The following is a 25,941-nucleotide window of genomic DNA, read 5'->3' as shown; positions in this document are numbered from 1 at the left end:
CTCTCCAGAGTTATCAGTCTCTCTCTCTCTCTCTCTCTCTCCAGAGTTATCAGTCTCTCTCTCTCTCTCTCTCCAGAGTTATCAGTCTCTCTCTCTCTCTCTCTCTCTCTCTCTCTCCAGAGTTATCAGTCTCTCTCTCTCTCTCCAGAGTTATCAGTCTCTCTCTCTCTCTCTCTCTCTCTCTCTCTCTCTCTCTCTCTCTCTCTCTCTCTCTCTCTCTCTCTCTCTCTCTCCAGAGTTATCAGTCTCTCTCTCTCTCTCTCTCTCTCTCTCTCTCCAGAGTTATCAGTCTCTCTCTCTCTCTCTCTCTCTCTCTCTCTCTCCAGAGTTATCAGTCTCTCTCTCTCTCTCTCTCTCTCTCTCTCTCCAGAGTTATCAGTCTCTCTCTCTCTCTCTCTCCAGAGTTATCAGTCTCTCTCTCTCTCTCTCTCTCTCTCTCTCTCTCTCAGAGTTATCAGTCTCTCTCTCTCTCTCTCTCTCTCTCTCTCTCCAGAGTTATCAGTCTCTCTCTCTCTCTCTCTCTCTCTCTCTCTCCAGAGTTATCAGTCTCTCTCTCTCTCTCTCTCTCTCTCTCTCTCTCTCTCTCCAGAGTTATCAGTCTCTCTCTCTCTCTCTCTCTCCAGAGTTATCAGTCTCTCTCTCTCTCTCTCTCTCTCCAGAGTTATCAGTCTCTCTCTCTCTCTCTCTCTCTCTCTCTCTCTCTCTCTCTCTCTCTCTCTCTCTCTCTCTCTCTCCAGAGTTATCAGTCTCTCTCTCTCTCTCCAGAGTTATCGGTCTCTCTCTCTCTCTCTCCAGAGGTATCAGTCTCTCTCCAGTATCAGTGTATCTTCAGACTTACCCAGCATCGTTGTCCGTCCTCTTCAGTACTTTGGAGATGTGAGTAAGACTGTGTCTGAACTGAGAGAGAAACTAGAAGACTTCCTTAAAGGAGAATGGACCAAGATCTCCACTACAGGTGTGTTGAAAACAATAAGAACATCAACTTTAGACTATTGAAAGTTCCCTACTAGTCATATACATGTGGAATATGGTCTGATGATAACATTCCCTCTCTCTGTCAATGTGTTCGTGTGTCTGTAGTGAATATAGTGGATGTTGTACTGCCTCCAGAGCCCAAGACCAGAGAACAGTTGTTACAATGTGAGTCTCTTTATTGTGAAGTAACTAACAGTCTCTTTTTACTGACACTCCTAACAATCCCTCTAGAAATATATAGCAATAGTAGATCTAATCAAAGACTGGGTATCTATCTGACTCCTCATATTTCTCTGATTTGATCTCTGCTGTGCTCTAATCAAAGACAGGGTAGATACAGTATCTGACTTAACTTATTGTTCTGACTCCCCTCATTGGTCTCTGCTCTTCTCCCAGATTCCTGTCAGCTCACACTGGACCCAAACACAGCACACACACTCCTCTCTCTGTCTAAAGGGAACAGAAAGGTGACCAATAAATGCCAAGTCCAACCATATCCTGACCATCCAGACAGATTCACCAACTGCTGGCAAGTTCTGTGTAGAGAGGGTCTGTCTGGACGCTGTTACTGGGAGGTGAAGTGGACTGGTGATGTTTATACAGCAGTCTCATATAAAGACATCAGCAGAACAGAGACAGATTGTGGATTTGGACACAATAAGAAGTCCTGGAGTTTACATTGCTATAGAGGTGGTTATTGGTTCAGACACAATAATGTTGTGACTAAAGTATCAGGCCCTCAGTCCTCCAGAGTAGGAGTGTACCTGGATCACAAGGCAGGTACTCTGTCCTTCTACAGTGTCTCTGACACAATGACCCTCCTCCACAGAGTCCAGACCACATTCACTCAGCCCCTCTATCCTGGGTTTTGTCTCAATGGTACTGCTGAGCTGGTTAAACTGTAAACTGATTTGTTATTAATGAAAATTCAATACAATGTTTTAATCTTGTCCATTTCCATGAATCATGATGTCTGGTGTTGATGTATATTGGTTGTCATTCAGAACCATTGATATGTTTTCTCAGTTGGTTCTCTGTCTCTATGTAATTCTCCTCAGTATCATTGATCAGCTTGTTGGCTCGGTCCTAATTGATGTGTTCTCTGTCACCTGGAGCTGCATGGAAAATGGTCCAGGAACTAAAGGACAATTCAGGACTAGTCAGCCCACTACAAGCTGGTATCACTTACTTTCTACTCAACTATATGGTCTGGTTTCCCAGACACAGATTAATCCTAGTCCTGGACTAAACAGTATGTTCAATGTAGATGTCCAGGAAACCGGCCCTAAATGTGTCATCTTTCATCCTCCCATACTACTCAGTCCAGCAACATTAAACCTGTCCAGCAGGTGGTGCTGTTGACCAAACAATAAAACCAGCAGATATCTTGACTTGCCACTCAGTATATCAGTAATGTTCAGAATAGTACTTTAATATCATTGGAGATTGATGGTCTTTTTAATCCACTATCCAGAGTCAGGAACAGATGAAGTTAGGTCTGCTACTGTTCAGTGATTAAATATGATTTATGGTGATGGGGAAATAATAAAAAACACTCAACTTCATCTAGTAATAGTTTTCCTTTGTTATTTATTCCAAGGTGTGTCTTTAACTTGTAAATGTATTGTGTGGAGGTGAGCTAGTGGTGTGGCTGATAGAATAGAATGAAAAGGGAGGAGGGGAGGAAGAGGGGAGGAGTGAAGGGCTGTTGAAGAAACCAGATGAGGAAGAGGAAGATGTTCAGGGGAATTACTGTCTCTGTTCCAAATGGTTCCCTATTCCCTACGTAGTGCACTACGGTGCTTCTGACCAGGTTTAAAGTAGTGTTCTACGTAGGGAATAGGGTGTAGATTTATTACAATATCATGCTTTAGTGTTTGGCACAGAAATATATTAGATCTCCACCCCCCCCCACTTCCTGTCTGTCATCCCCCAGTTCTGTTAAGACTTCCTCTCATTGAACTGGGCCTCATTCTAAATGGTCACTTTGTATTGATAGTCCATACTGGTCTTTACTATGGTTCTACATACAGTATCTGTATTGATAGTCCATACTGGTCTTTACTATGGTTCTACATACAGTATCTGTATTGATAGTCCATACTGGTCTTTACTATGGTTCTACATACAGTATCTGTATTGATAGTCCATACTGGTCTTTACTATGGTTCTTCATACAGTATCTGTATTGATAGTCCATACTGGTCTTTACCATGGTTCTACATACAGTATCTGTATTGATAGTCCATACTGGTCTTTACTATGGTTCTACATACAGTACCTGTATTGATAGTCCATACTGGTCTTTACCATGGTTCTACATACAGTATCTGTATTGATAGTCCATACTGGTCTTTACTATGGTTCTACATACAGTACCTGTATTGATAGTCCATACTGGAACCTGGAGGGTTTCTACTTCATCTCCACAACTTTATCTGATTCTCTCTTCCCTTCGTGGATTTAAAGGAAATGACTAGTATATGTAAACTCCCTCTACTATTGGGACTCCCCCATGGAGTGATGATAGAGGGATGTGAAAGAGGAGAGAGGTAATGGTTGTACTCCCCCATGGAGTGATGATAGAGGGATGTGAAAGAGGAGAGAGGTAATGGTTGTACTCCCCCATGGAGTGATGATAGAGGGATGTGAAAGAGGAGAGAGGTAATGGTTGTACTCTCCCATGGAGTGATGATAGAGGGATGTGAAAGAGGAGAGAGGTAATGGTTGTACTCTCCCATGGAGTGATGATAGAGGGATGTGAAAGAGGAGAGAGGTAATGGTTGTACTCCCCCATGGAGTGATGATAGAGGGATGTGAAAGAGGAGAGAGGTAATGGTTGTACTCCCCATGGAGTGATGATAGAGGGATGTGAAAGAGGAGAGAGGAGTATGATGAGGGATTGAAGGGAGAGAGGTACTCCCCCATGGAGTGATGATAGAGGATGTGAGAGGAGAGAGGTAATGGTTGTACTCCCCATGGAGTGATGATAGAGGATGTGAGAGGAGAGAGGTAATGGTTGTACTCCCCATGGAGTGATGATAGAGGGATGTGAGAGGAGAGAGGTAATGGTTGTACTCCCCATGGAGTGATGATAGAGGATGTGAAAGAGGAGAGAGGTAATGGTTGTACTCCCCATGGAGTGATGATTGAGGATGTGAGAGGAGAGAGGTAATGGTTGTACTCCCCATGGAGTGATGATAGAGGGATGTGAAAGAGGAGAGGTAATGGTTGTACTCCCCATGGAGTGATGATAGAGGATGTGAAAGAGGAGAGAGGTAATGGTTGTACTCCCCCATGGAGTGATGATAGAGGATGTGAAAGAGGAGAGAGGTAATGGTTGTACTCCCCATGGAGTGATGATAGAGGGATGTGAAAGAGGAGAGAGGTAATGGTTGTACTCCCCATGGGAGTGATGATAGAGGATGTGAAAGAGGAGAGAGGTAATGGTTGTACTCCCCATGGAGTGATGATAGAGGGATGTGAAAGAGGAGAGAGGTAATGGTTGTACTCCCCATGGAGTGATGATAGAGGATGTGAAAGAGGAGAGAGGTAATGGTTGTACTCCCCATGGAGTGATGATAGAGGATGTGAAAGAGGAGAGAGGTAATGGTTGTACTCCCCATGGAGTGATGATAGAGGGATGTGAGAGGAGAGAGGTAATGGTTGTACTCCCCCATGGAGTGATGATAGAGGATGTGAAAGAGGAGAGAGGTAATGGTTGTACTCCCCATGGAGTGATGATAGAGGGATGTGAAAGAGGAGAGAGGTAATGGTTGTACTCCCCATGGAGTGATGATAGAGGGATGTGAAAGAGGAGAGAGGTAATGGTTGTACTCCCCATGGAGTGATGATAGAGGGATGTGAAAGAGGAGAGAGGTAATGGTTGTACTCCCCATGGAGTGATGATAGAGGATGTGAAAGAGGAGAGAGGTAATGGTTGTACTCCCCATGGAGTGATGATAGAGGATGTGAAAGAGGAGAGAGGTAATGGTTGTACTCCCCATGGAGTGATGATAGAGGATGTGAAAGAGGAGAGAGGTAATGGTTGTACTCCCCATGGAGTGATGATAGAGGGATGTGAAAGAGGAGAGAGGTAATGGTTGTACTCCCCATGGAGTGATGATAGAGGGATGTGAAAGAGGAGAGAGGTAATGGTTGTACTCCCCATGGAGTGATGATAGAGGGATGTGAAAGAGGAGAGAGGTAATGGTTGGACTCCCCATGGAGTGATGATAGAGGGATGTGAAAGAGGAGAGAGGTAATGGTTGGACTCCCCCATGGAGTGATGATAGAGGGATGTGAAAGAGGAGAGAGGTAATGGTTGGACTCCCCATGGAGTGATGATAGAGGGATGTGAAAGAAAGAGGTAATGGTTGTACTCCCCATGGAGTGATGATAGAGGGATGTGAAAGAGAGAGAGGTAATGGTTGGACTCCCCATGGAGTGATGATAGAGGGATGTGAAAGAGGAGAGAGGTAATGGTTGTACTCCCCATGGAGTGATGATAGAGGGATGTGAAAGAAGAGAGAGGTAATGGTTGTACTCCCCCATGGAGTGATGATAGAGGGATGTGAAAGAGGAGAGAGGTAATGGTTGTACTCCCCCATGGAGTGATGATAGAGGGATGTGAAAGAGGAGAGAGGTAATGGTTGTACTCCCCATGGAGTGATGATAGAGGGATGTGAAAGAGGAGAGAGGTAATGGTTGTACTCCCCATGGAGTGATGATAGAGGGATGTGAAAGAGGAGAGAGGTAATGGTTGTATGTACTCCCCATGGAGTGATGATAGAGGGATGTGAAAGAGGAGAGAGGTAATGGTTGGACTCCCCATGGAGTGATGATAGAGGGATGTGAAAGAGGAGAGAGGTAATGGTTGGACTCCCCATGGAGTGATGATAGAGGGATGTGAGAGGAGAGGGTAATGGTTGTACTCCCCATGGAGTGATGATAGAGGGATGTGAAAGAGGAGAGAGGTAATGGTTGGACTCCCCATGGAGTGATGATAGAGGGATGTGAGAGGAGAGGGGTAATGTTTGTACTCCCCATGGAGTGATGATAGAGGGATGTGAGAGGAGAGAGGTAATGGTTGGACTCCCCCATGGAGTGATGATAGAGGGATGTGAAAGAGGAGAGAGGTAATGGTTGTACTCCCCCATGGAGTGATGATAGAGGGATGTGAAAGAGGAGAGAGGTAATGGTTGTACTCCCCCATGGAGTGATGATAGAGGGATGTGAAAGAGGAGAGAGGTAATGGTTGTATGTACTCCCCCATGGAGTGATGATAGAGGGATGTGAAAGAGGAGAGAGGTAATGGTTGTACTCCCCCATGGAGTGATGATAGAGGGATGTGAAAGAGGAGAGAGGTAATGGTTGTACTCCCCCATGGAGTGATGATAGAGGGATGTGAAAGAGAGAGAGGTAATGGTTGGACTCCCCCATGGAGTGATGATAGAGGGATGTGAGAGAGGAGAGAGGTAATGGTTGGACTCCCCATGGAGTGATGATAGAGGGATGTGAAAGAGGAGAGAGGTAATGGTTGGACTCCCCATGGAGTGATGATAGAGGGATGTGAGAGGAGAGGGGTAATGGTTGTACTCCCCATGGAGTGATGATAGAGGGATGTGAAAGAGGAGAGAGGTAATGGTTGGACTCCCCCATGGAGTGATGATAGAGGGATGTGAGAGGAGAGGGGTAATGGTTGTACTCCCCCATGGAGTGATGATAGAGGGATGTGAAAGAGGAGAGAGGTAATGGTTGGACTCCCCATGGAGTGATGATAGAGGGATGTGAAAGAGGAGAGAGGTAATGGTTGTACTCCCCCATGGAGTGATGATAGAGGGATGTGAAAGAGGAGAGAGGTAATGGTTGTACTCCCCATGGAGTGATGATAGAGGGATGTGAAAGAGGAGAGAGGTAATGGTTGTACTCCCCATGGAGTGATGATAGAGGGATGTGAAAGAGGAGAGAGGTAATGGTTGTACTCCCCCATGGAGTGATGATAGAGGGATGTGAAAGAGGAGAGAGGTAATGGTTGGACTCCCCATGGAGTGATGATAGAGGGATGTGAAAGAGGAGAGAGGTAATGGTTGGACTCCCCCATGGAGTGATGATAGAGGGATGTGAAAGAGGAGAGAGGTAATGGTTGGACTCCCCCATGGAGTGATGATAGAGGGATGTGAAAGAGGTAATGGTTGTACTCCCCCATGGAGTGATGATAGAGGGATGTGAAAGAGAAGAGAGGTAATGGTTGGACTCCCCCATGGAGTGATGATAGAGGGATGTGAAAGAGGAGAGAGGTAATGGTTGTACTCCCCCATGGAGTGATGATAGAGGGATGTGAAAGAAGAGAGAGGTAATGGTTGTACTCCCCCATGGAGTGATGATAGAGGGATGTGAAAGAGGAGAGAGGTAATGGTTGTACTCCCCCATGGAGTGATGATAGAGGGATGTGAAAGAGGAGAGAGGTAATGGTTGTACTCCCCCATGGAGTGATGATAGAGGGATGTGAAAGAGGAGAGAGGTAATGGTTGTACTCCCCCATGGAGTGATGATAGAGGGATGTGAAAGAGGAGAGAGGTAATGGTTGTATGTACTCCCCCATGGAGTGATGATAGAGGGATGTGAAAGAGGAGAGAGGTAATGGTTGTACTCCCCCATGGAGTGATGATAGAGGGATGTGAAAGAGGAGAGAGGTAATGGTTGTACTCCCCCATGGAGTGATGATAGAGGGATGTGAGAGGAGAGAGGTAATGGTTGGACTCCCCCATGGAGTGATGATAGAGGGATGTGAGAGGAGAGAGGTAATGGTTGGACTCCCCCATGGAGTGATGATAGAGGGATGTGAAAGAGGAGAGAGGTAATGGTTGGACTCCCCCATGGAGTGATGATAGAGGGATGTGAGAGGAGAGGGTAATGGTTGTACTCCCCATGGAGTGATGATAGAGGGATGTGAAAGAGGAGAGAGGTAATGGTTGGACTCCCCATGGAGTGATGATAGAGGGATGTGAGAGGAGAGGGGTAATGTTTGTACTCCCCATGGAGTGATGATAGAGGGATGTGAGAGGAGAGAGGTAATGGTTGGACTCCCCCATGGAGTGATGATAGAGGGATGTGAAAGGAGAGAGGTAATGGTTGTACTCCCCATGGAGTGATGATAGAGGGATGTGAAAGAGAGAGAGGTAATGGTTGGACTCCCCATGGAGTGATGATAGAGGGATGTGAAAGAGGAGAGAGGTAATGGTTGTACTCCCCATGGAGTGATGATAGAGGGATGTGAAAGAGGAGAGAGGTAATGGTTGTACTCCCCCATGGAGTGATGATAGAGGGATGTGAAAGAGGAGAGAGGTAATGGTTGTACTCCCCATGGAGTGATGATAGAGGGATGTGAAAGAGGAGAGAGGTAATGGTTGTACTCCCCATGGAGTGATGATAGAGGGATGTGAAAGAGGAGAGAGGTAATGGTTGTACTCCCCCATGGAGTGATGATAGAGGGATGTGAAAGAGGAGAGAGGTAATGGTTGTACTCCCCCATGGAGTGATGATAGAGGGATGTGAAAGAGGAGAGAGGTAATGGTTGTACTCCCCCATGGAGTGATGATAGAGGGATGTGAAAGAGGAGAGAGGTAATGGTTGTACTCCCCCATGGAGTGATGATAGAGGGATGTGAGAGGAGAGAGGTAATGGTTGTACTCCCCCATGGAGTGATGATAGAGGGATGTGAGAGGAGAGAGGTAATGGTTGGACTCCCCCATGGAGTGATGATAGAGGGATGTGAAAGAGGAGAGAGGTAATGGTTGGACTCCCCCATGGAGTGATGATAGAGGGATGTGAGAGGAGAGGGGTAATGGTTGTACTCCCCCATGGAGTGATGATAGAGGGATGTGAAAGAGGAGAGAGGTAATGGTTGGACTCCCCCATGGAGTGATGATAGAGGGATGTGAGAGGAGAGGGGTAATGTTTGTACTCCCCCATGGAGTGATGATAGAGGGATGTGAGAGGAGAGAGGTAATGGTTGGACTCCCCCATGGAGTGATGATAGAGGGATGTGAAAGAGGAGAGAGGTAATGGTTGTACTCCCCCATGGAGTGATGATAGAGGGATGTGAAAGAGGAGAGAGGTAATGGTTGTACTCCCCCATGGAGTGATGATAGAGGGATGTGAAAGAGGAGAGAGGTAATGGTTGTATGTACTCCCCCATGGAGTGATGATAGAGGGATGTGAAAGAGGAGAGAGGTAATGGTTGTACTCCCCCATGGAGTGATGATAGAGGGATGTGAAAGAGGAGAGAGGTAATGGTTGTACTCCCCCATGGAGTGATGATAGAGGGATGTGAAGAGGAGAGAGGTAATGGTTGGACTCCCCATGGAGTGATGATAGAGGATGTGAAAGAGGAGAGAGGTAATGGTTGTACTCCCCCATGGAGTGATGATAGAGGGATGTGAAAGAGGAGAGAGGTAATGGTTGGACTCCCCCATGGAGTGATGATAGAGGATGTGAGAGGAGAGGGGTAATGGTTGTACTCCCCATGGAGTGATGATAGAGGGATGTGAAAGAGGAGAGAGGTAATGGTTGGACTCCCCCATGGAGTGATGATAGAGGGATGTGAGAGGAGAGGGTAATGTTTGTACTCCCCCATGGAGTGATGATAGAGGGATGTGAGAGGAGAGAGGTAATGGTTGGACTCCCCATGGAGTGATGATAGAGGGATGTGAAAGAGGAGAGAGGTAATGGTTGTACTCCCCATGGAGTGATGATAGAGGGATGTGAAAGAGGAGAGAGGTAATGGTTGTACTCCCCCATGGAGTGATGATAGAGGGATGTGAAAGAGGAGAGAGGTAATGGTTGTACTCCCCCATGGAGTGATGATAGAGGGATGTGAAAGAGGAGAGAGGTAATGGTTGTACTCCCCCATGGAGTGATGATAGAGGGATGTGAAAGAGGAGAGAGGTAATGGTTGGACTCCCCCATGGAGTGATGATAGAGGGATGTGAAAGAGGAGAGAGGTAATGGTTGGACTCCCCCATGGAGTGATGATAGAGGGATGTGAAAGAGGAGAGAGGTAATGGTTGGACTCCCCATGGAGTGATGATAGAGGGATGTGAAAGAGGTAATGGTTGTACTCCCCCATGGAGTGATGATAGAGGGATGTGAAAGAGAAGAGAGGTAATGGTTGGACTCCCCCATGGAGTGATGATAGAGGGATGTGAAAGAGGAGAGAGGTAATGGTTGGACTCCCCCATGGAGTGATGATAGAGGGATGTGAAAGAGGTAATGGTTGTACTCCCCCATGGAGTGATGATAGAGGGATGTGAAAGAGAAGAGAGGTAATGGTTGGACTCCCCCATGGAGTGATGATAGAGGGATGTGAAAGAGGAGAGAGGTAATGGTTGTACTCCCCCATGGAGTGATGATAGAGGGATGTGAAAGAGGAGAGAGGTAATGGTTGGACTCCTCCATGGAGTGATGATAGAGGGATGTGAGATGAGAGAGGTAATGGTTGGACTCCCCCATGGAGTGATGATAGAGGGATGTGAAAGAGGAGAGAGGTAATGGTTGGACTCCCCCATGGAGTGATGATAGAGGGATGTGAGAGGAGAGGGGTAATGGTTGTACTCCCCCATGGAGTGATGATAGAGGGATGTGAAAGAGGAGAGAGGTAATGGTTGGACTCCCCATGGAGTGATGATAGAGGGATGTGAGAGGAGAGGGGTAATGGTTGTACTCCCCATGGAGTGATGATAGAGGGATGTGAGAGGAGAGAGGTAATGGTTGGACTCCCCATGGAGTGATGATAGAGGGATGTGAAAGAGGAGAGAGGTAATGGTTGTACTCCCCCATGGAGTGATGATAGAGGATGTGAAAGAGGAGAGAGGTAATGGTTGTACTCCCCCATGGAGTGATGATAGAGGGATGTGAAAGAGGAGAGAGGTAATGGTTGTATGTCTCCCCATGGAGTGATGATAGAGGGATGTGAAAGAGGAGAGAGGTAATGGTTGTACTCCCCCATGGAGTGATGATAGAGGGATGTGAAAGAGGAGAGAGGTAATGGTTGTACTCCCCCATGGAGTGATGATAGAGGGATGTGAGAGGAGAGAGGTAATGGTTGGACTCCCCCATGGAGTGATGATAGAGGGATGTGAGAGGAGAGAGGTAATGGTTGGACTCCCCATGGAGTGATGATAGAGGATGTGAAAGAGGAGAGAGGTAATGGTTGGACTCCCCCATGGAGTGATGATAGAGGGATGTGAGAGGAGAGGGGTAATGGTTGTACTCCCCCATGGAGTGATGATAGAGGGATGTGAAAGAGGAGAGAGGTAATGGTTGGACTCCCCCATGGAGTGATGATAGAGGGATGTGAGAGGAGAGGGGTAATGTTTGTACTCCCCCATGGAGTGATGATAGAGGGATGTGAGAGGAGAGAGGTAATGGTTGGACTCCCCCATGGAGTGATGATAGAGGATGTGAAAGAGGAGAGAGGTAATGGTTGTACTCCCCATGGAGTGATGATAGAGGATGTGAAAGAGGAGAGAGGTAATGGTTGTACTCCCCCATGGAGTGATGATAGAGGGATGTGAAAGAGGAGAGAGGTAATGGTTGTACTCCCCCATGGAGTGATGATAGAGGGATGTGAAAGAGGAGAGAGGTAATGGTTGTACTCCCCATGGAGTGATGATAGAGGGATGTGAAAGAGGAGAGAGGTAATGGTTGGACTCCCCATGGAGTGATGATAGAGGGATGTGAAAGAGGAGAGAGGTAATGGTTGTACTCCCCATGGAGTGATGATAGAGGGATGTGAAAGAGGAGAGAGGTAATGGTTGGACTCCCCCATGGAGTGATGATAGAGGGATGTGAGAAGAGGTAATGGTTGTACTCCCCATGGAGTGATGATAGAGGGATGTGAAAGAGAAGAGAGGTAATGGTTGGACTCCCCATGGAGTGATGATAGAGGGATGTGAAAGAGGAGAGAGGTAATGGTTGTACTCCCCATGGAGTGATGATAGAGGGATGTGAAAGAAGAGAGAGGTAATGGTTGTACTCCCCATGGAGTGATGATAGAGGGATGTGAAAGAGGAGAGAGGTAATGGTTGTACTCCCCATGGAGTGATGATAGAGGATGTGAAAGAGGAGAGAGGTAATGGTTGTACTCCCCATGGAGTGATGATAGAGGATGTGAAAGAGGAGAGAGGTAATGGTTGTACTCCCCATGGAGTGATGATAGAGGGATGTGAAAGAGGAGAGAGGTAATGGTTGTATGTACTCCCCATGGAGTGATGATAGAGGGATGTGAAAGAGGAGAGAGGTAATGGTTGTACTCCCCCATGGAGTGATGATAGAGGGATGTGAAAGAGGAGAGAGGTAATGGTTGTACTCCCCATGGAGTGATGATAGAGGGATGTGAGAGGAGAGAGGTAATGGTTGGACTCCCCATGGAGTGATGATAGAGGGATGTGAGAGGAGAGAGGTAATGGTTGGACTCCCCCATGGAGTGATGATAGAGGGATGTGAGAGGAGAGAGGTAATGGTTGGACTCCCCATGGAGTGATGATAGAGGGATGTGAAAGAGGAGAGAGGTAATGGTTGTACTCCCCATGGAGTGATGATAGAGGGATGTGAGAGGAGAGGGGTAATGGTTGTACTCCCCCATGGAGTGATGATAGAGGGATGTGAAAGAGGAGAGAGGTAATGGTTGGACTCCCCCATGGAGTGATGATAGAGGGATGTGAGAGGAGAGGGGTAATGTTTGTACTCCCCATGGAGTGATGATAGAGGGATGTGAAAGAGAGAGAGGTAATGGTTGGACTCCCCCATGGAGTGATGATAGAAAGGGGTTGTATGTGAAAGAGGAAAGAGAAGAGAGGTAATGGTTGTACTCCCCATGGAGTGATGATAGAGGGATGTGAAAGAGGAGAGAGGTAATGGTTGTACTCCCCATGGAGTGATGATAGAGGGATGTGAAAGAAGAGAGAGGTAATGGTTGTACTCCCCATGGAGTGATGATAGAGGGATGTGAAAGAGGAGAGAGGTAATGGTTGTACTCCCCCATGGAGTGATGATAGAGGGATGTGAAAGAGGAGAGAGGTAATGGTTGTACTCCCCCATGGAGTGATGATAGAGGGATGTGAAAGAGGAGAGAGGTAATGGTTGTACTCCCCCATGGAGTGATGATAGAGGATGTGAAAGAGGAGAGAGGTAATGGTTGTACTCCCCCATGGAGTGATGATAGAGGGATGTGAAAGAGGAGAGAGGTAATGGTTGTACTCCCCATGGAGTGATGATAGAGGGATGTGAAAGAGGAGAGAGGTAATGGTTGTACTCCCCATGGAGTGATGATAGAGGGATGTGAAAGAGGAGAGAGGTAATGGTTGTACTCCCCATGGAGTGATGATAGAGGGATGTGAGAGGAGAGAGGTAATGGTTGGACTCCCCATGGAGTGATGATAGAGGGATGTGAAAGAGGAGAGAGGTAATGGTTGGACTCCCCATGGAGTGATGATAGAGGGATGTGAGAGGAGAGGGGTAATGGTTGTACTCCCCATGGAGTGATGATAGAGGGATGTGAAAGAGGAGAGAGGTAATGGTTGGACTCCCCATGGAGTGATGATAGAGGATGTGAGAGGAGAGGGGTAATGTTTGTACTCCCCATGGAGTGATGATAGAGGGATGTGAGAGGAGAGAGGTAATGGTTGGACTCCCCATGGAGTGATGATAGAGGGATGTGAAAGAGGAGAGAGGTAATGGTTGTACTCCCCATGGAGTGATGATAGAGGGATGTGAAAGAGGAGAGAGGTAATGGTTGTACTCCCCCATGGAGTGATGATAGAGGATGTGAAAGAGGAGAGAGGTAATGGTTGTATGTACTCCCCATGGAGTGATGATAGAGGATGTGAAAGAGGAGAGAGGTAATGGTTGTACTCCCCATGGAGTGATGATAGAGGATGTGAAAGAGGAGAGAGGTAATGGTTGTACTCCCCATGGAGTGATGATAGAGGGATGTGAGAGGAGAGAGAGGTAATGGTTGGACTCCCCATGGAGTGATGATAGAGGGATGTGAGAGGAGAGAGGTAATGGTTGGACTCCCCCATGGAGTGATGATAGAGGGATGTGAAAGAGGAGAGAGGTAATGGTTGGACTCCCCATGGAGTGATGATAGAGGATGTGAGAGGAGAGGGGTAATGGTTGTACTCCCCATGGAGTGATGATAGAGGGATGTGAAAGAGGAGAGAGGTAATGGTTGGACTCCCCATGGAGTGATGATAGAGGATGTGAGAGGAGAGGGGTAATGTTTGTACTCCCCCATGGAGTGATGATAGAGGGATGTGAAAGGAGAGAGGTAATGGTTGGACTCCCCATGGAGTGATGATAGAGGGATGTGAAAGAGGAGAGAGGTAATGGTTGTACTCCCCCATGGAGTGATGATAGAGGATGTGAAAGAGGAGAGAGGTAATGGTTGTACTCCCCATGGAGTGATGATAGAGGGATGTGAAAGAGGAGAGAGGTAATGGTTGTACTCCCCCATGGAGTGATGATAGAGGGATGTGAAAGAGGAGAGAGGTATGGTTGGAAATGATAGAGGGATGTGAAAGAGGTAATGGTTGTACTCCCCCATGGAGTGATGATAGAGGGATGTGAAAGAGAGAGAGGTAATGGTTGGACTCCCCATGGAGTGATGATAGAGGATGTGAAAGAGGAGAGAGGTAATGGTTGGACTCCCCATGGAGTGATGATAGAGGGATGTGAAAGAGGTAATGGTTGTACTCCCCCATGGAGTGATGATAGAGGGATGTGAAAGAGAAGAGAGGTAATGGTTGGACTCCCCCATGGAGTGATGATAGAGGGATGTGAAAGAGGAGAGAGGTAATGGTTGGACTCCCCATGGAGTGATGATAGAGGGATGTGAAAGAGGTAATGGTTGTACTCCCCATGGAGTGATGATAGAGGATGTGAAAGAGAAGAGAGGTAATGGTTGGACTCCCCATGGAGTGATGATAGAGGGATGTGAAAGAGGAGAGAGGTAATGGTTGTACTCCCCCATGGAGTGATGATAGAGGGATGTGAAAGAGGAGAGAGGTAATGGTTGGACTCCCCATGGAGTGATGATAGAGGGATGTGAGATGAGAGAGAGTAATGGTTGGACTCCCCCATGGAGTGATGATAGAGGGATGTGAAAGAGGAGAGAGGTAATGGTTGGACTCCCCATGGAGTGATGATAGAGGGATGTGAGAGGAGAGGGGTAACGGTTGTACTCCCCCCATGGAGTGATGATAGAGGGATGTGAAAGAGGAGAGAGGTAATGGTTGGACTCCCCATGGAGTGATGATAGAGGGATGTGAGAGGAGAGGGGTAATGTTTGTACTCCCCATGGAGTGATGATAGAGGGATGTGAGAGGAGAGAGGTAATGGTTGGACTCCCCATGGAGTGATGATAGAGGGATGTGAAAGAGGAGAGAGGTAATGGTTGTACTCCCCATGGAGTGATGATAGAGGATGTGAAAGAGGAGAGAGGTAATGGTTGTACTCCCCCATGGAGTGATGATAGAGGGATGTGAAAGAGGAGAGAGGTAATGGTTGTATGTACTCCCCATGGAGTGATGATAGAGGGATGTGAAAGAGGAGAGAGGTAATGGTTGTACTCCCCATGGAGTGATGATAGAGGGATGTGAAAGAGGAGAGAGGTAATGGTTGTACTCCCCATGGAGTGATGATAGAGGGATGTGAGAGGAGAGAGGTAATGGTTGGACTCCCCATGGAGTGATGATAGAGGGATGTGAGAGGAGAGAGGTAATGGTTGGACTCCCCCATGGAGTGATGATAGAGGGATGTGAAAGAGGAGAGAGGTAATGGTTGGACTCCCCCATGGAGTGATGATAGAGGGATGTGAGAGGAGAGGGGTAATGGTTGTACTCCCCCATGGAGTGATGATAGAGGGATGTGAAAGAGGAGAGAGGTAATGGTTGGACTCCCCCATGGAGTGATGATAGAGGGATGTGAGAGGAGAGGGGTAATGTTTGTACTCCCCCATGGAGTGATGATAGAGGGATGTGAGAGGAGAGAGGTAATGGTTGGACTCCCCCATGGAGTGATGATAGAGGGATGTGAAAGAGGAGAGAGGTAATGGTTGTACTCCCCCATGGAGTGATGATAGAGGGATGTGAAAGAGGAGAGAGGTAATGGTTGTACTCCCCCATGGAGTGATGATAGAGGGATGTGAAAGAGGAGAGAGGTAATGGTTGTACTCCCCATGGAGTGATGATAGAGGGATGTGAAAGAGGAGAGAGGTAATGGTTGTACTCCCCCATGGAGTGATGATAGAGGGATGTGAAAGAGGAGAGAGGTAATGGTTGGACTCCCCCATGGAGTGATGATAGAGGGATGTGAAAGAGGAGAGAGGTAATGGTTGGACTCCCCATGGAGTGATGATAGAGGATGTGAAAGAGGAGAGAGGTAATGGTTGGACTCCCCATGGAGTGATGATAGAGGGATGTGAAAGAGGTAATGGTTGTACTCCCCATGGAGTGATGATAGAGGGATGTGAAAGAGAAGAGAGGTAATGGTTGGACTCCCCCATGGAGTGATGATAGAGGGATGTGAAAGAGGAGAGAGGTAATGGTTGTACTCCCCATGGAGTGATGATAGAGGGATGTGAAAGAAGAGAGAGGTAATGGTTGTACTCCCCATGGAGTGATGATAGAGGGATGTGAAAGAGGAGAGAGGTAATGGTTGTACTCCCCATGGAGTGATGATAGAGGGATGTGAAAGAGGAGAGAGGTAATGGTTGTACTCCCCATGGAGTGATGATAGAGGGATGTGAAAGAGGAGAGAGGTAATGGTTGTACTCCCCATGGAGTGATGATAGAGGATGTGAAAGAGGAGAGAGGTAATGGTTGTATGTACTCCCCCATGCAGTGATGATAGAGGATGTGAAAGAGGAGAGAGGTAATGGTTGTACTCCCCATGGAGTGATGATAGAGGGATGTGAAAGAGGAGAGAGGTAATGGTTGTACTCCCCCATGGAGTGATGATAGAGGGATGTGAGAGGAGAGAGGTAATGGTTGGACTCCCCCATGGAGTGATGATAGAGGGATGTGAGAGGAGAGAGGTAATGGTTGGACTCCCCCATGGAGTGATGATAGAGGGATGTGAAAGAGGAGAGAGGTAATGGTTGGACTCCCCCATGGAGTGATGATAGAGGGATGTGAGAGGAGAGGGTAATGGTTGTACTCCCCATGGAGTGATGATAGAGGGATGTGAAAGAGGAGAGAGGTAATGGTTGGACTCCCCATGGAGTGATGATAGAGGGATGTGAGAGGAGAGGGGTAATGTTTGTACTCCCCATGGAGTGATGATAGAGGGATGTGAGAGGAGAGAGGTAATGGTTGGACTCCCCATGGAGTGATGATAGAGGGATGTGAAAGAGGAGAGAGGTAATGGTTGTACTCCCCATGGAGTGATGATAGAGGGATGTGAAAGAGGAGAGAGGTAATGGTTGTACTCCCCATGGAGTGATGATAGAGGGATGTGAAAGAGGAGAGAGGTAATGGTTGTACTCCCCCATGGAGTGATGATAGAGGGATGTGAAAGAGGAGAGAGGTAATGGTTGTACTCCCCCATGGAGTGATGATAGAGGGATGTGAAAGAGGAGAGAGGTAATGGTTGTACTCCCCATGGACTGATGATAGAGGGATGTGAGAGGAGAGAGGTAATGGTTGACTCCCCCATGGAGTGATGATAGAGGGATGTGAGAGGAGAGAGGTAATGGTTGGACTCCCCCATGGAGTGATGATAGAGGGATGTGAAAGAGGAGAGAGGTAATGGTTGGACTCCCCCATGGAGTGATGATAGAGGGATGTGAGAGGAGAGGGGTAATGGTTGTACTCCCCCATGGAGTGATGATAGAGGGATGTGAAAGAGGAGAGAGGTAATGGTTGGACTCCCCCATGGAGTGATGATAGAGGGATGTGAGAGGAGAGGGGTAATGTTTGTACTCCCCCATGGAGTGATGATAGAGGGATGTGAGAGGAGAGAGGTAATGGTTGACTCCCCCATGGAGTGATGATAGAGGGATGTGAAAGAGGAGAGAGGTAATGGTTGTACTCCCCATGGAGTGATGATAGAGGGATGTGAGAGGAGAGGGTAATGGTTGTACTCCCCCATGGAGTGATGATAGAGGGATGTGAAAGAGGAGAGAGGTAATGGTTGTACTCCCCATGGAGTGATGATAGAGGGATGTGAAAGAGGAGAGAGGTAATGGTTGTACTCCCCATGGAGTGATGATAGAGGGATGTGAAAGAGGAGAGGGTAATGGTTGTACTCCCCATGGAGTGATGATAGAGGGATGTGAGAGGAGAGAGTAATGGTTGTACTCCCCCATGGAGTGATGATAGAGGGATGTGAGAGGAGAGAGGTAATGGTTGTACTCCCCATGGAGTGATGATAGAGGGATGTGAAAGAGGAGAGAGGTAATGGTTGTACTCCCCATGGAGTGATGATAGAGGGATGTGAGAGGAGAGAGGTAATGGTTGTACTCCCCATGGAGTGATGATAGAGGGATGTGAGAGGAGAGAGGTAATGGTTGTACTCCCCATGGAGTGATGATAGAGGGATGTGAAAGAGGAGAGAGGTAATGGTTGTACTCCCCATGGAGTGATGATAGAGGGATGTGAGAGGAGAGAGGTAATGGTTGTACTCCCCATGGAGTGATGATAGAGGGATGTGAAAGAGGAGAGAGGTAATGGTTGTACTCCCCATGGAGTGATGATAGAGGGATGTGAGAGGAGAGAGGTAATGGTTGTACTCCCCCATGGAGTGATGATAGAGGGATGTGAAAGAGGAGAGAGGTAATGGTTGTACTCCCCATGGAGTGATGATAGAGGGATGTGAGAGGAGAGGGGTAATGGTTGTACTCCCCATGGAGTGATGATAGAGGATGTGAGAGGAGAGAGGTAATGGTTGGACTCCCCATGGAGTGATGATAGAGGGATGTGAAAGAGGAGAGAGGTAATGGTTGGACTCCCCATGGAGTGATGATAGAGGGATGTGAAAGAGGAGAGAGGTAATGGTTGTACTCCCCATGGAGTGATGATAGAGGGATGTGAAAGAGGAGAGAGGTAATGGTTGTACTCCCCATGGAGTGATGATAGAGGGATGTGAAAGAGGAGAGAGGTAATGGTTGTACTCCCCATGGAGTGATGATAGAGGGATGTGAAAGAGGAGAGAGGTAATGGTTGTACTCCCCATGGAGTGATGATAGAGGGATGTGAAAGAGGAGAGAGGTAATGGTTGTACTCCCCATGGAGTGATGATAGAGGGATGTGAAAGAGGAGAGAGGTAATGGTTGTACTCCCCCATGGAGTGATGATAGAGGGATGTGAGAGGAGAGAGGTAATGGTTGTACTCCCCATGGAGTGATGATAGAGGGATGTGAGAGGAGAGAGGTAATGGTTGTACTCCCCATGGATGATAGAGGGATGATGATGAGGGATGTGAAAGAGGAGAGAGGTAATGGTTGTACTCCCCCATGGAGTGATGATAGAGGGATGTGAAAGAGGAGAGAGGTAATGGTTGTACTCCCCATGGAGTGATGATAGAGGGATGTGAAAGAGGAGAGAGGTAATGGTTGTACTCCCCATGGAGTGATGATAGAGGGATGTGAAAGAGGAGAGAGGTAATGGTTGTACTCCCCCATGGAGTGATGATAGAGGATGTGAAAGAGGAGAGAGGTAATGGTTGTACTCCCCATGGAGTGATGATAGAGGGATGTGAAAGAGGAGAGAGGTAATGGTTGTACTCCCCATGGAGTGATGATAGAGGGATGTGAAAGAGGAGAGAGGTAATGGTTGTACTCCCCATGGAGTGATGATAGAGGGATGTGAAAGAGGAGAGAGGTAATGGTTGTACTCCCCCATGGAGTGATGATAGAGGGATGTGAAAGAGGAGAGAGGTAATGGTTGTACTCCCCCATGGAGTGATGATAGAGGGATGTGAAAGAGGAGAGAGGTAATGGTTGTACTCCCCCATGGAGTGATGATAGAGGGATGTGAAAGAGGAGAGAGGTAATGGTTGTACTCCCCCATGGAGTGATGATAGAGGGATGTGAAAGAGGAGAGAGGTAATGGTTGTACGCCCCATGGAGTGATGATAGAGGGATGTGAAAGAGGAGAGAGGTAATGGTTGTACTCCCCCATGGAGTGATGATAGAGGGATGTGAAAGAGGAGAGAGGTAATGGTTGTACTCCCCCATGGAGTGATGATAGAGGGATGTGAAAGAGGAGAGAGGTAATGGTTGTACTCCCCCATGGAGTGATGATAGAGGGATGTGAGAGGAGAGAGGTAATGGTTGTACTCCCCCATGGAGTGATGATAGAGGGATGTGAAAGAGGAGAGAGGTAATGGTTGTACTCCCCATGGAGTGATGATAGAGGGATGTGAAAGAGGAGAGAGGTGATGGTTGTACTCCCCCATGGAGTGATGATAGAGGGATGTGAAAGAGGAGAGAGGTAATGGTTGTACTCCCCATGGAGTGATGATAGAGGGATGTGAAAGAGGAGAGAGGTAATGGTTGTACTCCCCATGGAGTGATGATAGAGGGATGTGAAAGAGGAGAGAGGTAATGGTTGTACTCCCCCATGGAGTGATGATAGAGGGATGTGAAAGAGGAGAGAGGTAATGGTTGTACTCCCCATGGAGTGATGATAGAGGGATGTGAGAGGAGAGAGGTAATGGTTGGACTCCTCCATGGAGTGATGATAGAGGGATGTGAGATGAGAGAGGTAATGGTTGGACTCCCCATGGAGTGATGATAGAGGGATGTGAAAGAGGAGAGAGGTAATGGTTGGACTCCCCATGGAGTGATGATAGAGGGATGTGAGAGGAGAGGGGTAATGTTTGTACTCCCCATGGAGTGATGATAGAGGGATGTGAGAGGAGAGAGGTAATGGTTGGACTCCCCCATGGAGTGATGATAGAGGGATGTGAAAGAGGAGAGAGGGGTAATGGTTGTACTCCCCCATGGAGTGATGATAGAGGGATGTGAGAGGAGAGGGGTAATGGTTGTACTCCCCATGGAGTGATGATAGAGGGATGTGAAAGAGGAGAGAGGTAATGGTTGGACTCCCCATGGAGTGATGATAGAGGGATGTGAAAGAGGAGAGAGGTAATGGTTGGACTCCCCATGGAGTGATGATAGAGGGATGTGAAAGAGGAGAGAGGTAATGGTTGTACTCCCCATGGAGTGATGATAGAGGGATGTGAGAGGAGAGAGGTAATGGTTGTACTCCCCATGGAGTGATGATAGAGGGATGTGAGAGGAGAGAGGTAATGGTTGTACTTCCCCATGGAGTGATGATAGAGGGATGTGAAAGAGGAGAGAGGTAATGGTTGTACTCCCCCATGGAGTGATGATAGAGGGATGTGAGAGGAGAGAGGTAATGGTTGTACTCCCCCATGGAGTGATGATAGAGGGATGTGAGAGGAGAGAGGTAATGGTTGTACTCCCCCATGGAGTGATGATAGAGGGATGTGAAAGAGGAGAGAGGTAATGGTTGTACTCCCCCATGGAGTGATGATAGAGGGATGTGAGAGGAGAGAGGTAATGGTTGTACTCCCCCATGGAGTGATGATAGAGGGATGTGAAAGAGGAGAGAGGTAATGGTTGTACTCCCCCATGGAGTGATGATAGAGGGATGTGAGAGGAGAGAGGTAATGGTTGTACTCCCCATGGAGTGATGATAGAGGGATGTGAAAGAGGAGAGAGGTAATGGTTGTACTCCCCATGGAGTGATGATAGAGGGATGTGAGAGGAGAGGGTAATGGTTGTACTCCCCCATGGAGTGATGATAGAGGGATGTGAGAGGAGAGAGGTAATGGTTGGACTCCCCCATGGAGTGATGATAGAGGGATGTGAAAGAGGAGAGAGGTAATGGTTGGACTCCCCCATGGAGTGATGATAGAGGGATGTGAAAGAGGAGAGAGGTAATGGTTGTACTCCCCCATGGAGTGATGATAGAGGGATGTGAAAGAGGAGAGAGGTAATGGTTGTACTCCCCATGGAGTGATGATAGAGGGATGTGAAAGAGGAGAGAGGTAATGGTTGTACTCCCCCATGGAGTGATGATAGAGGGATGTGAAAGAGGAGAGAGGTAATGGTTGTACTCCCCCATGGAGTGATGATAGAGGGATGTGAAAGAGGAGAGAGGTAATGGTTGTACTCCCCCATGGAGTGATGATAGAGGGATGTGAAAGAGGAGAGAGGTAATGGTTGTACTCCCCATGGAGTGATGATAGAGGGATGTGAAAGAGGAGAGAGGTAATGGTTGTACTCCCCCATGGAGTGATGATAGAGGGATGTGAAAGAGGAGAGAGGTAATGGTTGTACTCCCCATGGAGTGATGATAGAGGGATGTGAAAGAGGAGAGAGGTAATGGTTGGACTCCCCCATGGAGTGATGATAGAGGGATGTGAAAGAGGAGGTAATGGTTGTACTCCCCATGGAGTGATGATAGAGGGATGTGAAAGAGGAGAGAGGTAATGGTTGTACTCCCCATGGAGTGATGATAGAGGGATGTGAAAGAGGAGAGAGGTAATGGTTGTACTCCCCATGGAGTGATGATAGAGGGATGTGAAAGAGGAGAGAGGTAATGGTTGTACTCCCCATGGAGTGATGATAGAGGGATGTGAAAGAGGAGAGAGGTAATGGTTGTACTCCCCATGGAGTGATGATAGAGGGATGTGAAAGAGGAGAGAGGTAATGGTTGTACTCCCCCATGGAGTGATGATAGAGGGATGTGAAAGAGGAGAGAGGTAATGGTTGTACTCCCCCATGGAGTGATGATAGAGGGATGTGAAAGAGGAGAGAGGTAATGGTTGTACTCCCCCATGGAGTGATGATAGAGGGATGTGAAAGAGGAGAGAGGTAATGGTTGTACTCCCCATGGAGTGATGATAGAGGGATGTGAAAGAGGAGAGAGGTAATGGTTGTACTCCCCATGGAGTGATGATAGAGGGATGTGAAAGAGGAGAGAGGTAATGGTTGTACTCCCCATGGAGTGATGATAGAGGGATGTGAAAGAGGAGAGAGGTAATGGTTGTACTCCCCATGGAGTGATGATAGAGGGATGTGAAAGAGGAGAGAGGTAATGGTTGTACTCCCCCATGGAGTGATGATAGAGGGATGTGAAAGAGGAGAGAGGTAATGGTTGTACTCCCTGGATTCAAATAGTGTTTGAAATCTTACAAATCATTTGTCCTCCAGGTGGGCGGGTTTGTACTTTTAGGACTTTTCTATTGGTTCCATTACAACAAACTCAATCAAACACTTATTAGCTATTCAACATTATTTTAACGCAGGTCTGTTTCCACGTGCAATCAGCCTGTGACGTCTTGTATGATCTCATCAGGTAAAGGTGTGTCAAATGGAAGGGCAAGTCTCACCACTGAGAGGAAAACATCACTGGTCCACCTCTGCATCAGGTCTGCTATGCTGATCAGTACTGTCCCAGGGATGCTGGGAGCAGAGATGAACTCCCCTGACCTGGTACCACCTATGGAGTTGTCATTTTAATATCAGTTTAACCCCATTACTGCTATAACACATAAACCATGCTAATAGAATGAAATGGATCCAGGTTCCATTTATTCTACATTAGATTTACTGCCTGTGGATCACTTCTCCAAAGTGGTCTGAAATCAAGATGACTGCAGGTCTGAATCCCAAACTAATGGGGGGAAATGGCTCCATTTTGACCGCCTATTGTGCCGAGGAAGTGAATCAATTAGGGACTACTCAGATAGGCAAAAATCCTGTTGTTACCGCTTGGCTGTGTCGAGGAAGTGCATCAGTAAAGGACTGCTCAGACAGGTAAAACCCTGTGGTTACTGCCTGGCTGTGTTGAGGAAGTGAATCAGTAAAGGACTGCTCAGACAGGTAAAACCCTGTGGTTACTGCCTGGCTGTGTTGAGGAAGTGAATCAGTAAAGGACTGCTCAGACAGGTAAAACCCTGTGGTTACCGCTTGGCTGTATTGAGGAAGTGAATCAGTAAAGGACTGCTCAGACAGGTAAAACCCTGTGGTTACCGCTTGGCTGTGTTGAGGAAGTGAATCAGTAAAGGACTGCTCAGACAGGTAAAACCCTGTGGTTACCGCTTGGCTGTGTTGAGGAAGTGAATCAGTAAAGGACTGCTCAGACAGCTAAAACCCTGTGGTTACCGCTTGGCTGTGTTGAGGAAGTGAATCAGTAATGGACTGCTCAGACAGGTAAAACCCTGTGGTTACCTCTTGGCTGTGTTGAGGAAGTGAATCAGTAAAGGACCGCTCAGACAGGTAAAACCCTGTGGTTACCGCTTGGCTGTGTTGAGGAAGTGAATCAGTAATGGACTGCTCAGACAGGTAAAACCCTGTGGTTACCTCTTGGCTGTGTTGAGGAAGTGAATCAGTAAAGGACTGCTCAGACAGGTAAAACCCTGTGGTTACCGCTTGGCTGTGTTGAGGAAGTGAATCAGTAATGGACTGCTCAGACAGGTAAAACCCTGTGGTTACCTCTTGGCTGTGTTGAGGAAGTGAATCAGTAAAGGACTGCTCAGACAGGTAAAACCCTGTGGTTACCGCTTGGCTGTGTTGAGGAAGTGAATCAGTAAAGGACTGCTCAGACAGGTAAAACCCTGTGGTGACTTGACTGTGACCTGGTAGGGAGGACGCACCCAGTCCCACTCTACTTCTCCCGGACCGTCACTTGACTGTGACCTGGTAGGGAGGACGCACCCAGTCCCACGCTACTTCTCCCGGACCGTCACTTGACTGTGACCTGGTAGGGAGGACGCACCCAGTCCCACGCTACTTCTCCCAGACCGTCACTTGACTGTGACCTGGTAGGGAGGATGCACCCAGTCCCACGCTACTTCTCCCGGACCGTCACTTGACTGTGACCTGGTAGGGAGGACGCACCCAGTCCCACGCTACTTCTCCCGGACCGTCACTTGACTGTGACCTGGTAGGGAGGACGCACCCAGTCCCACGCTACTTCTCCCGGACCGTCACTTGACTGTGACCTGGTAGGGAGGACGCACCCAGTCCCACGCTACTTCTCCCGGACCGTCACTTGACTGTGACCTGGTAGGGAGGACGCACCCAGTCCCACGCTACTTCTCCCGGACCGTCACTTGACTGTGACCTGGTAGGGAGGACGCACCCAGTCCCACGCTACTTCTCCCGGACCGTCACTTGACTGTGACCTGGTAGGGAGGACGCACCCAGTCCCACGCTACTTCTCCCGGACCGTCACTTGACTGTGACCTGGTAGGGAGGACGCACCCAGTCCCACGCTACTTCTCCCGGACCGTCACTTGACTGTGACCTGGCAGGGAGGACGCACCCAGTCCCACGCTACTTCTCCCGGACCGTCACTTGACTGTGACCTGGTAGGGAGGACGCACCCAGTCCCACACTACTTCTCCCGGACCGTCACTTGACTGTGACCTGGCAGGGAGGACGCACCCAGTCCCACACTACTTCTCCCGGACCGTCACTTGACTGTGACCTGGTAGGGAGGACGCACCCAGTCCCACACTACTTCTCCCGGACCGTCACTTGACTGTGACCTGGCAGGGAGGACGCACCCAGTCCCACACTACTTCTCCCGGACCGTCACTTGACTGTGACCTGGTAGGGAGGACGCACCCAGTCCCACTCTACTTCTCCCGGACCGTCACTTGACTGTGACCTGGTAGGGAGGACGCACCCAATCCCACGCTACTTCTCCCGGACCGTCACTTGACTGTGACCTGGTAGGGAGGACGCACCCAGTCCCACGCTACTTCTCCCGGACCGTCACTTGACTGTGACCTGGTAGGGAGGACGCACCCAGTCCCACACTACTTCTCCCGGACCGTCACTTGACTGTGACCTGATAGGGAGGACGCACCCAGTCCCACGCTACTTCTCCCGGACCGTCACTTGACTGTGACCTGGCAGGG

General features: G+C 48.2%; 1 pseudogene across 1 annotated transcript in view; it reads left to right on the top strand.

The window, feature by feature from the left end:
• LOC124037438 overlaps positions 1-2,540 on the top strand; it is a 10,908-nt pseudogene extending 8,368 nt beyond the window's left edge. Inside the window, exons 4-6 of the transcript XR_006839181.1 lie at positions 796-955; positions 1,081-1,140; positions 1,372-2,540. The product of XR_006839181.1 is annotated as a tripartite motif-containing protein 16-like (transcript). The remainder of the gene's footprint in view (positions 1-795; positions 956-1,080; positions 1,141-1,371) is intronic.
• The last annotated feature ends 23,401 nt before the right edge of the window (positions 2,541-25,941 follow it).

This window comes from Oncorhynchus gorbuscha, linkage group LG06 (assembly GCF_021184085.1).
Source record: "Oncorhynchus gorbuscha isolate QuinsamMale2020 ecotype Even-year linkage group LG06, OgorEven_v1.0, whole genome shotgun sequence".
NCBI classification, from domain to species: domain Eukaryota; kingdom Metazoa; phylum Chordata; class Actinopteri; order Salmoniformes; family Salmonidae; genus Oncorhynchus; species Oncorhynchus gorbuscha.
This window is presented reverse-complemented; position numbering and strand designations above follow the sequence as displayed.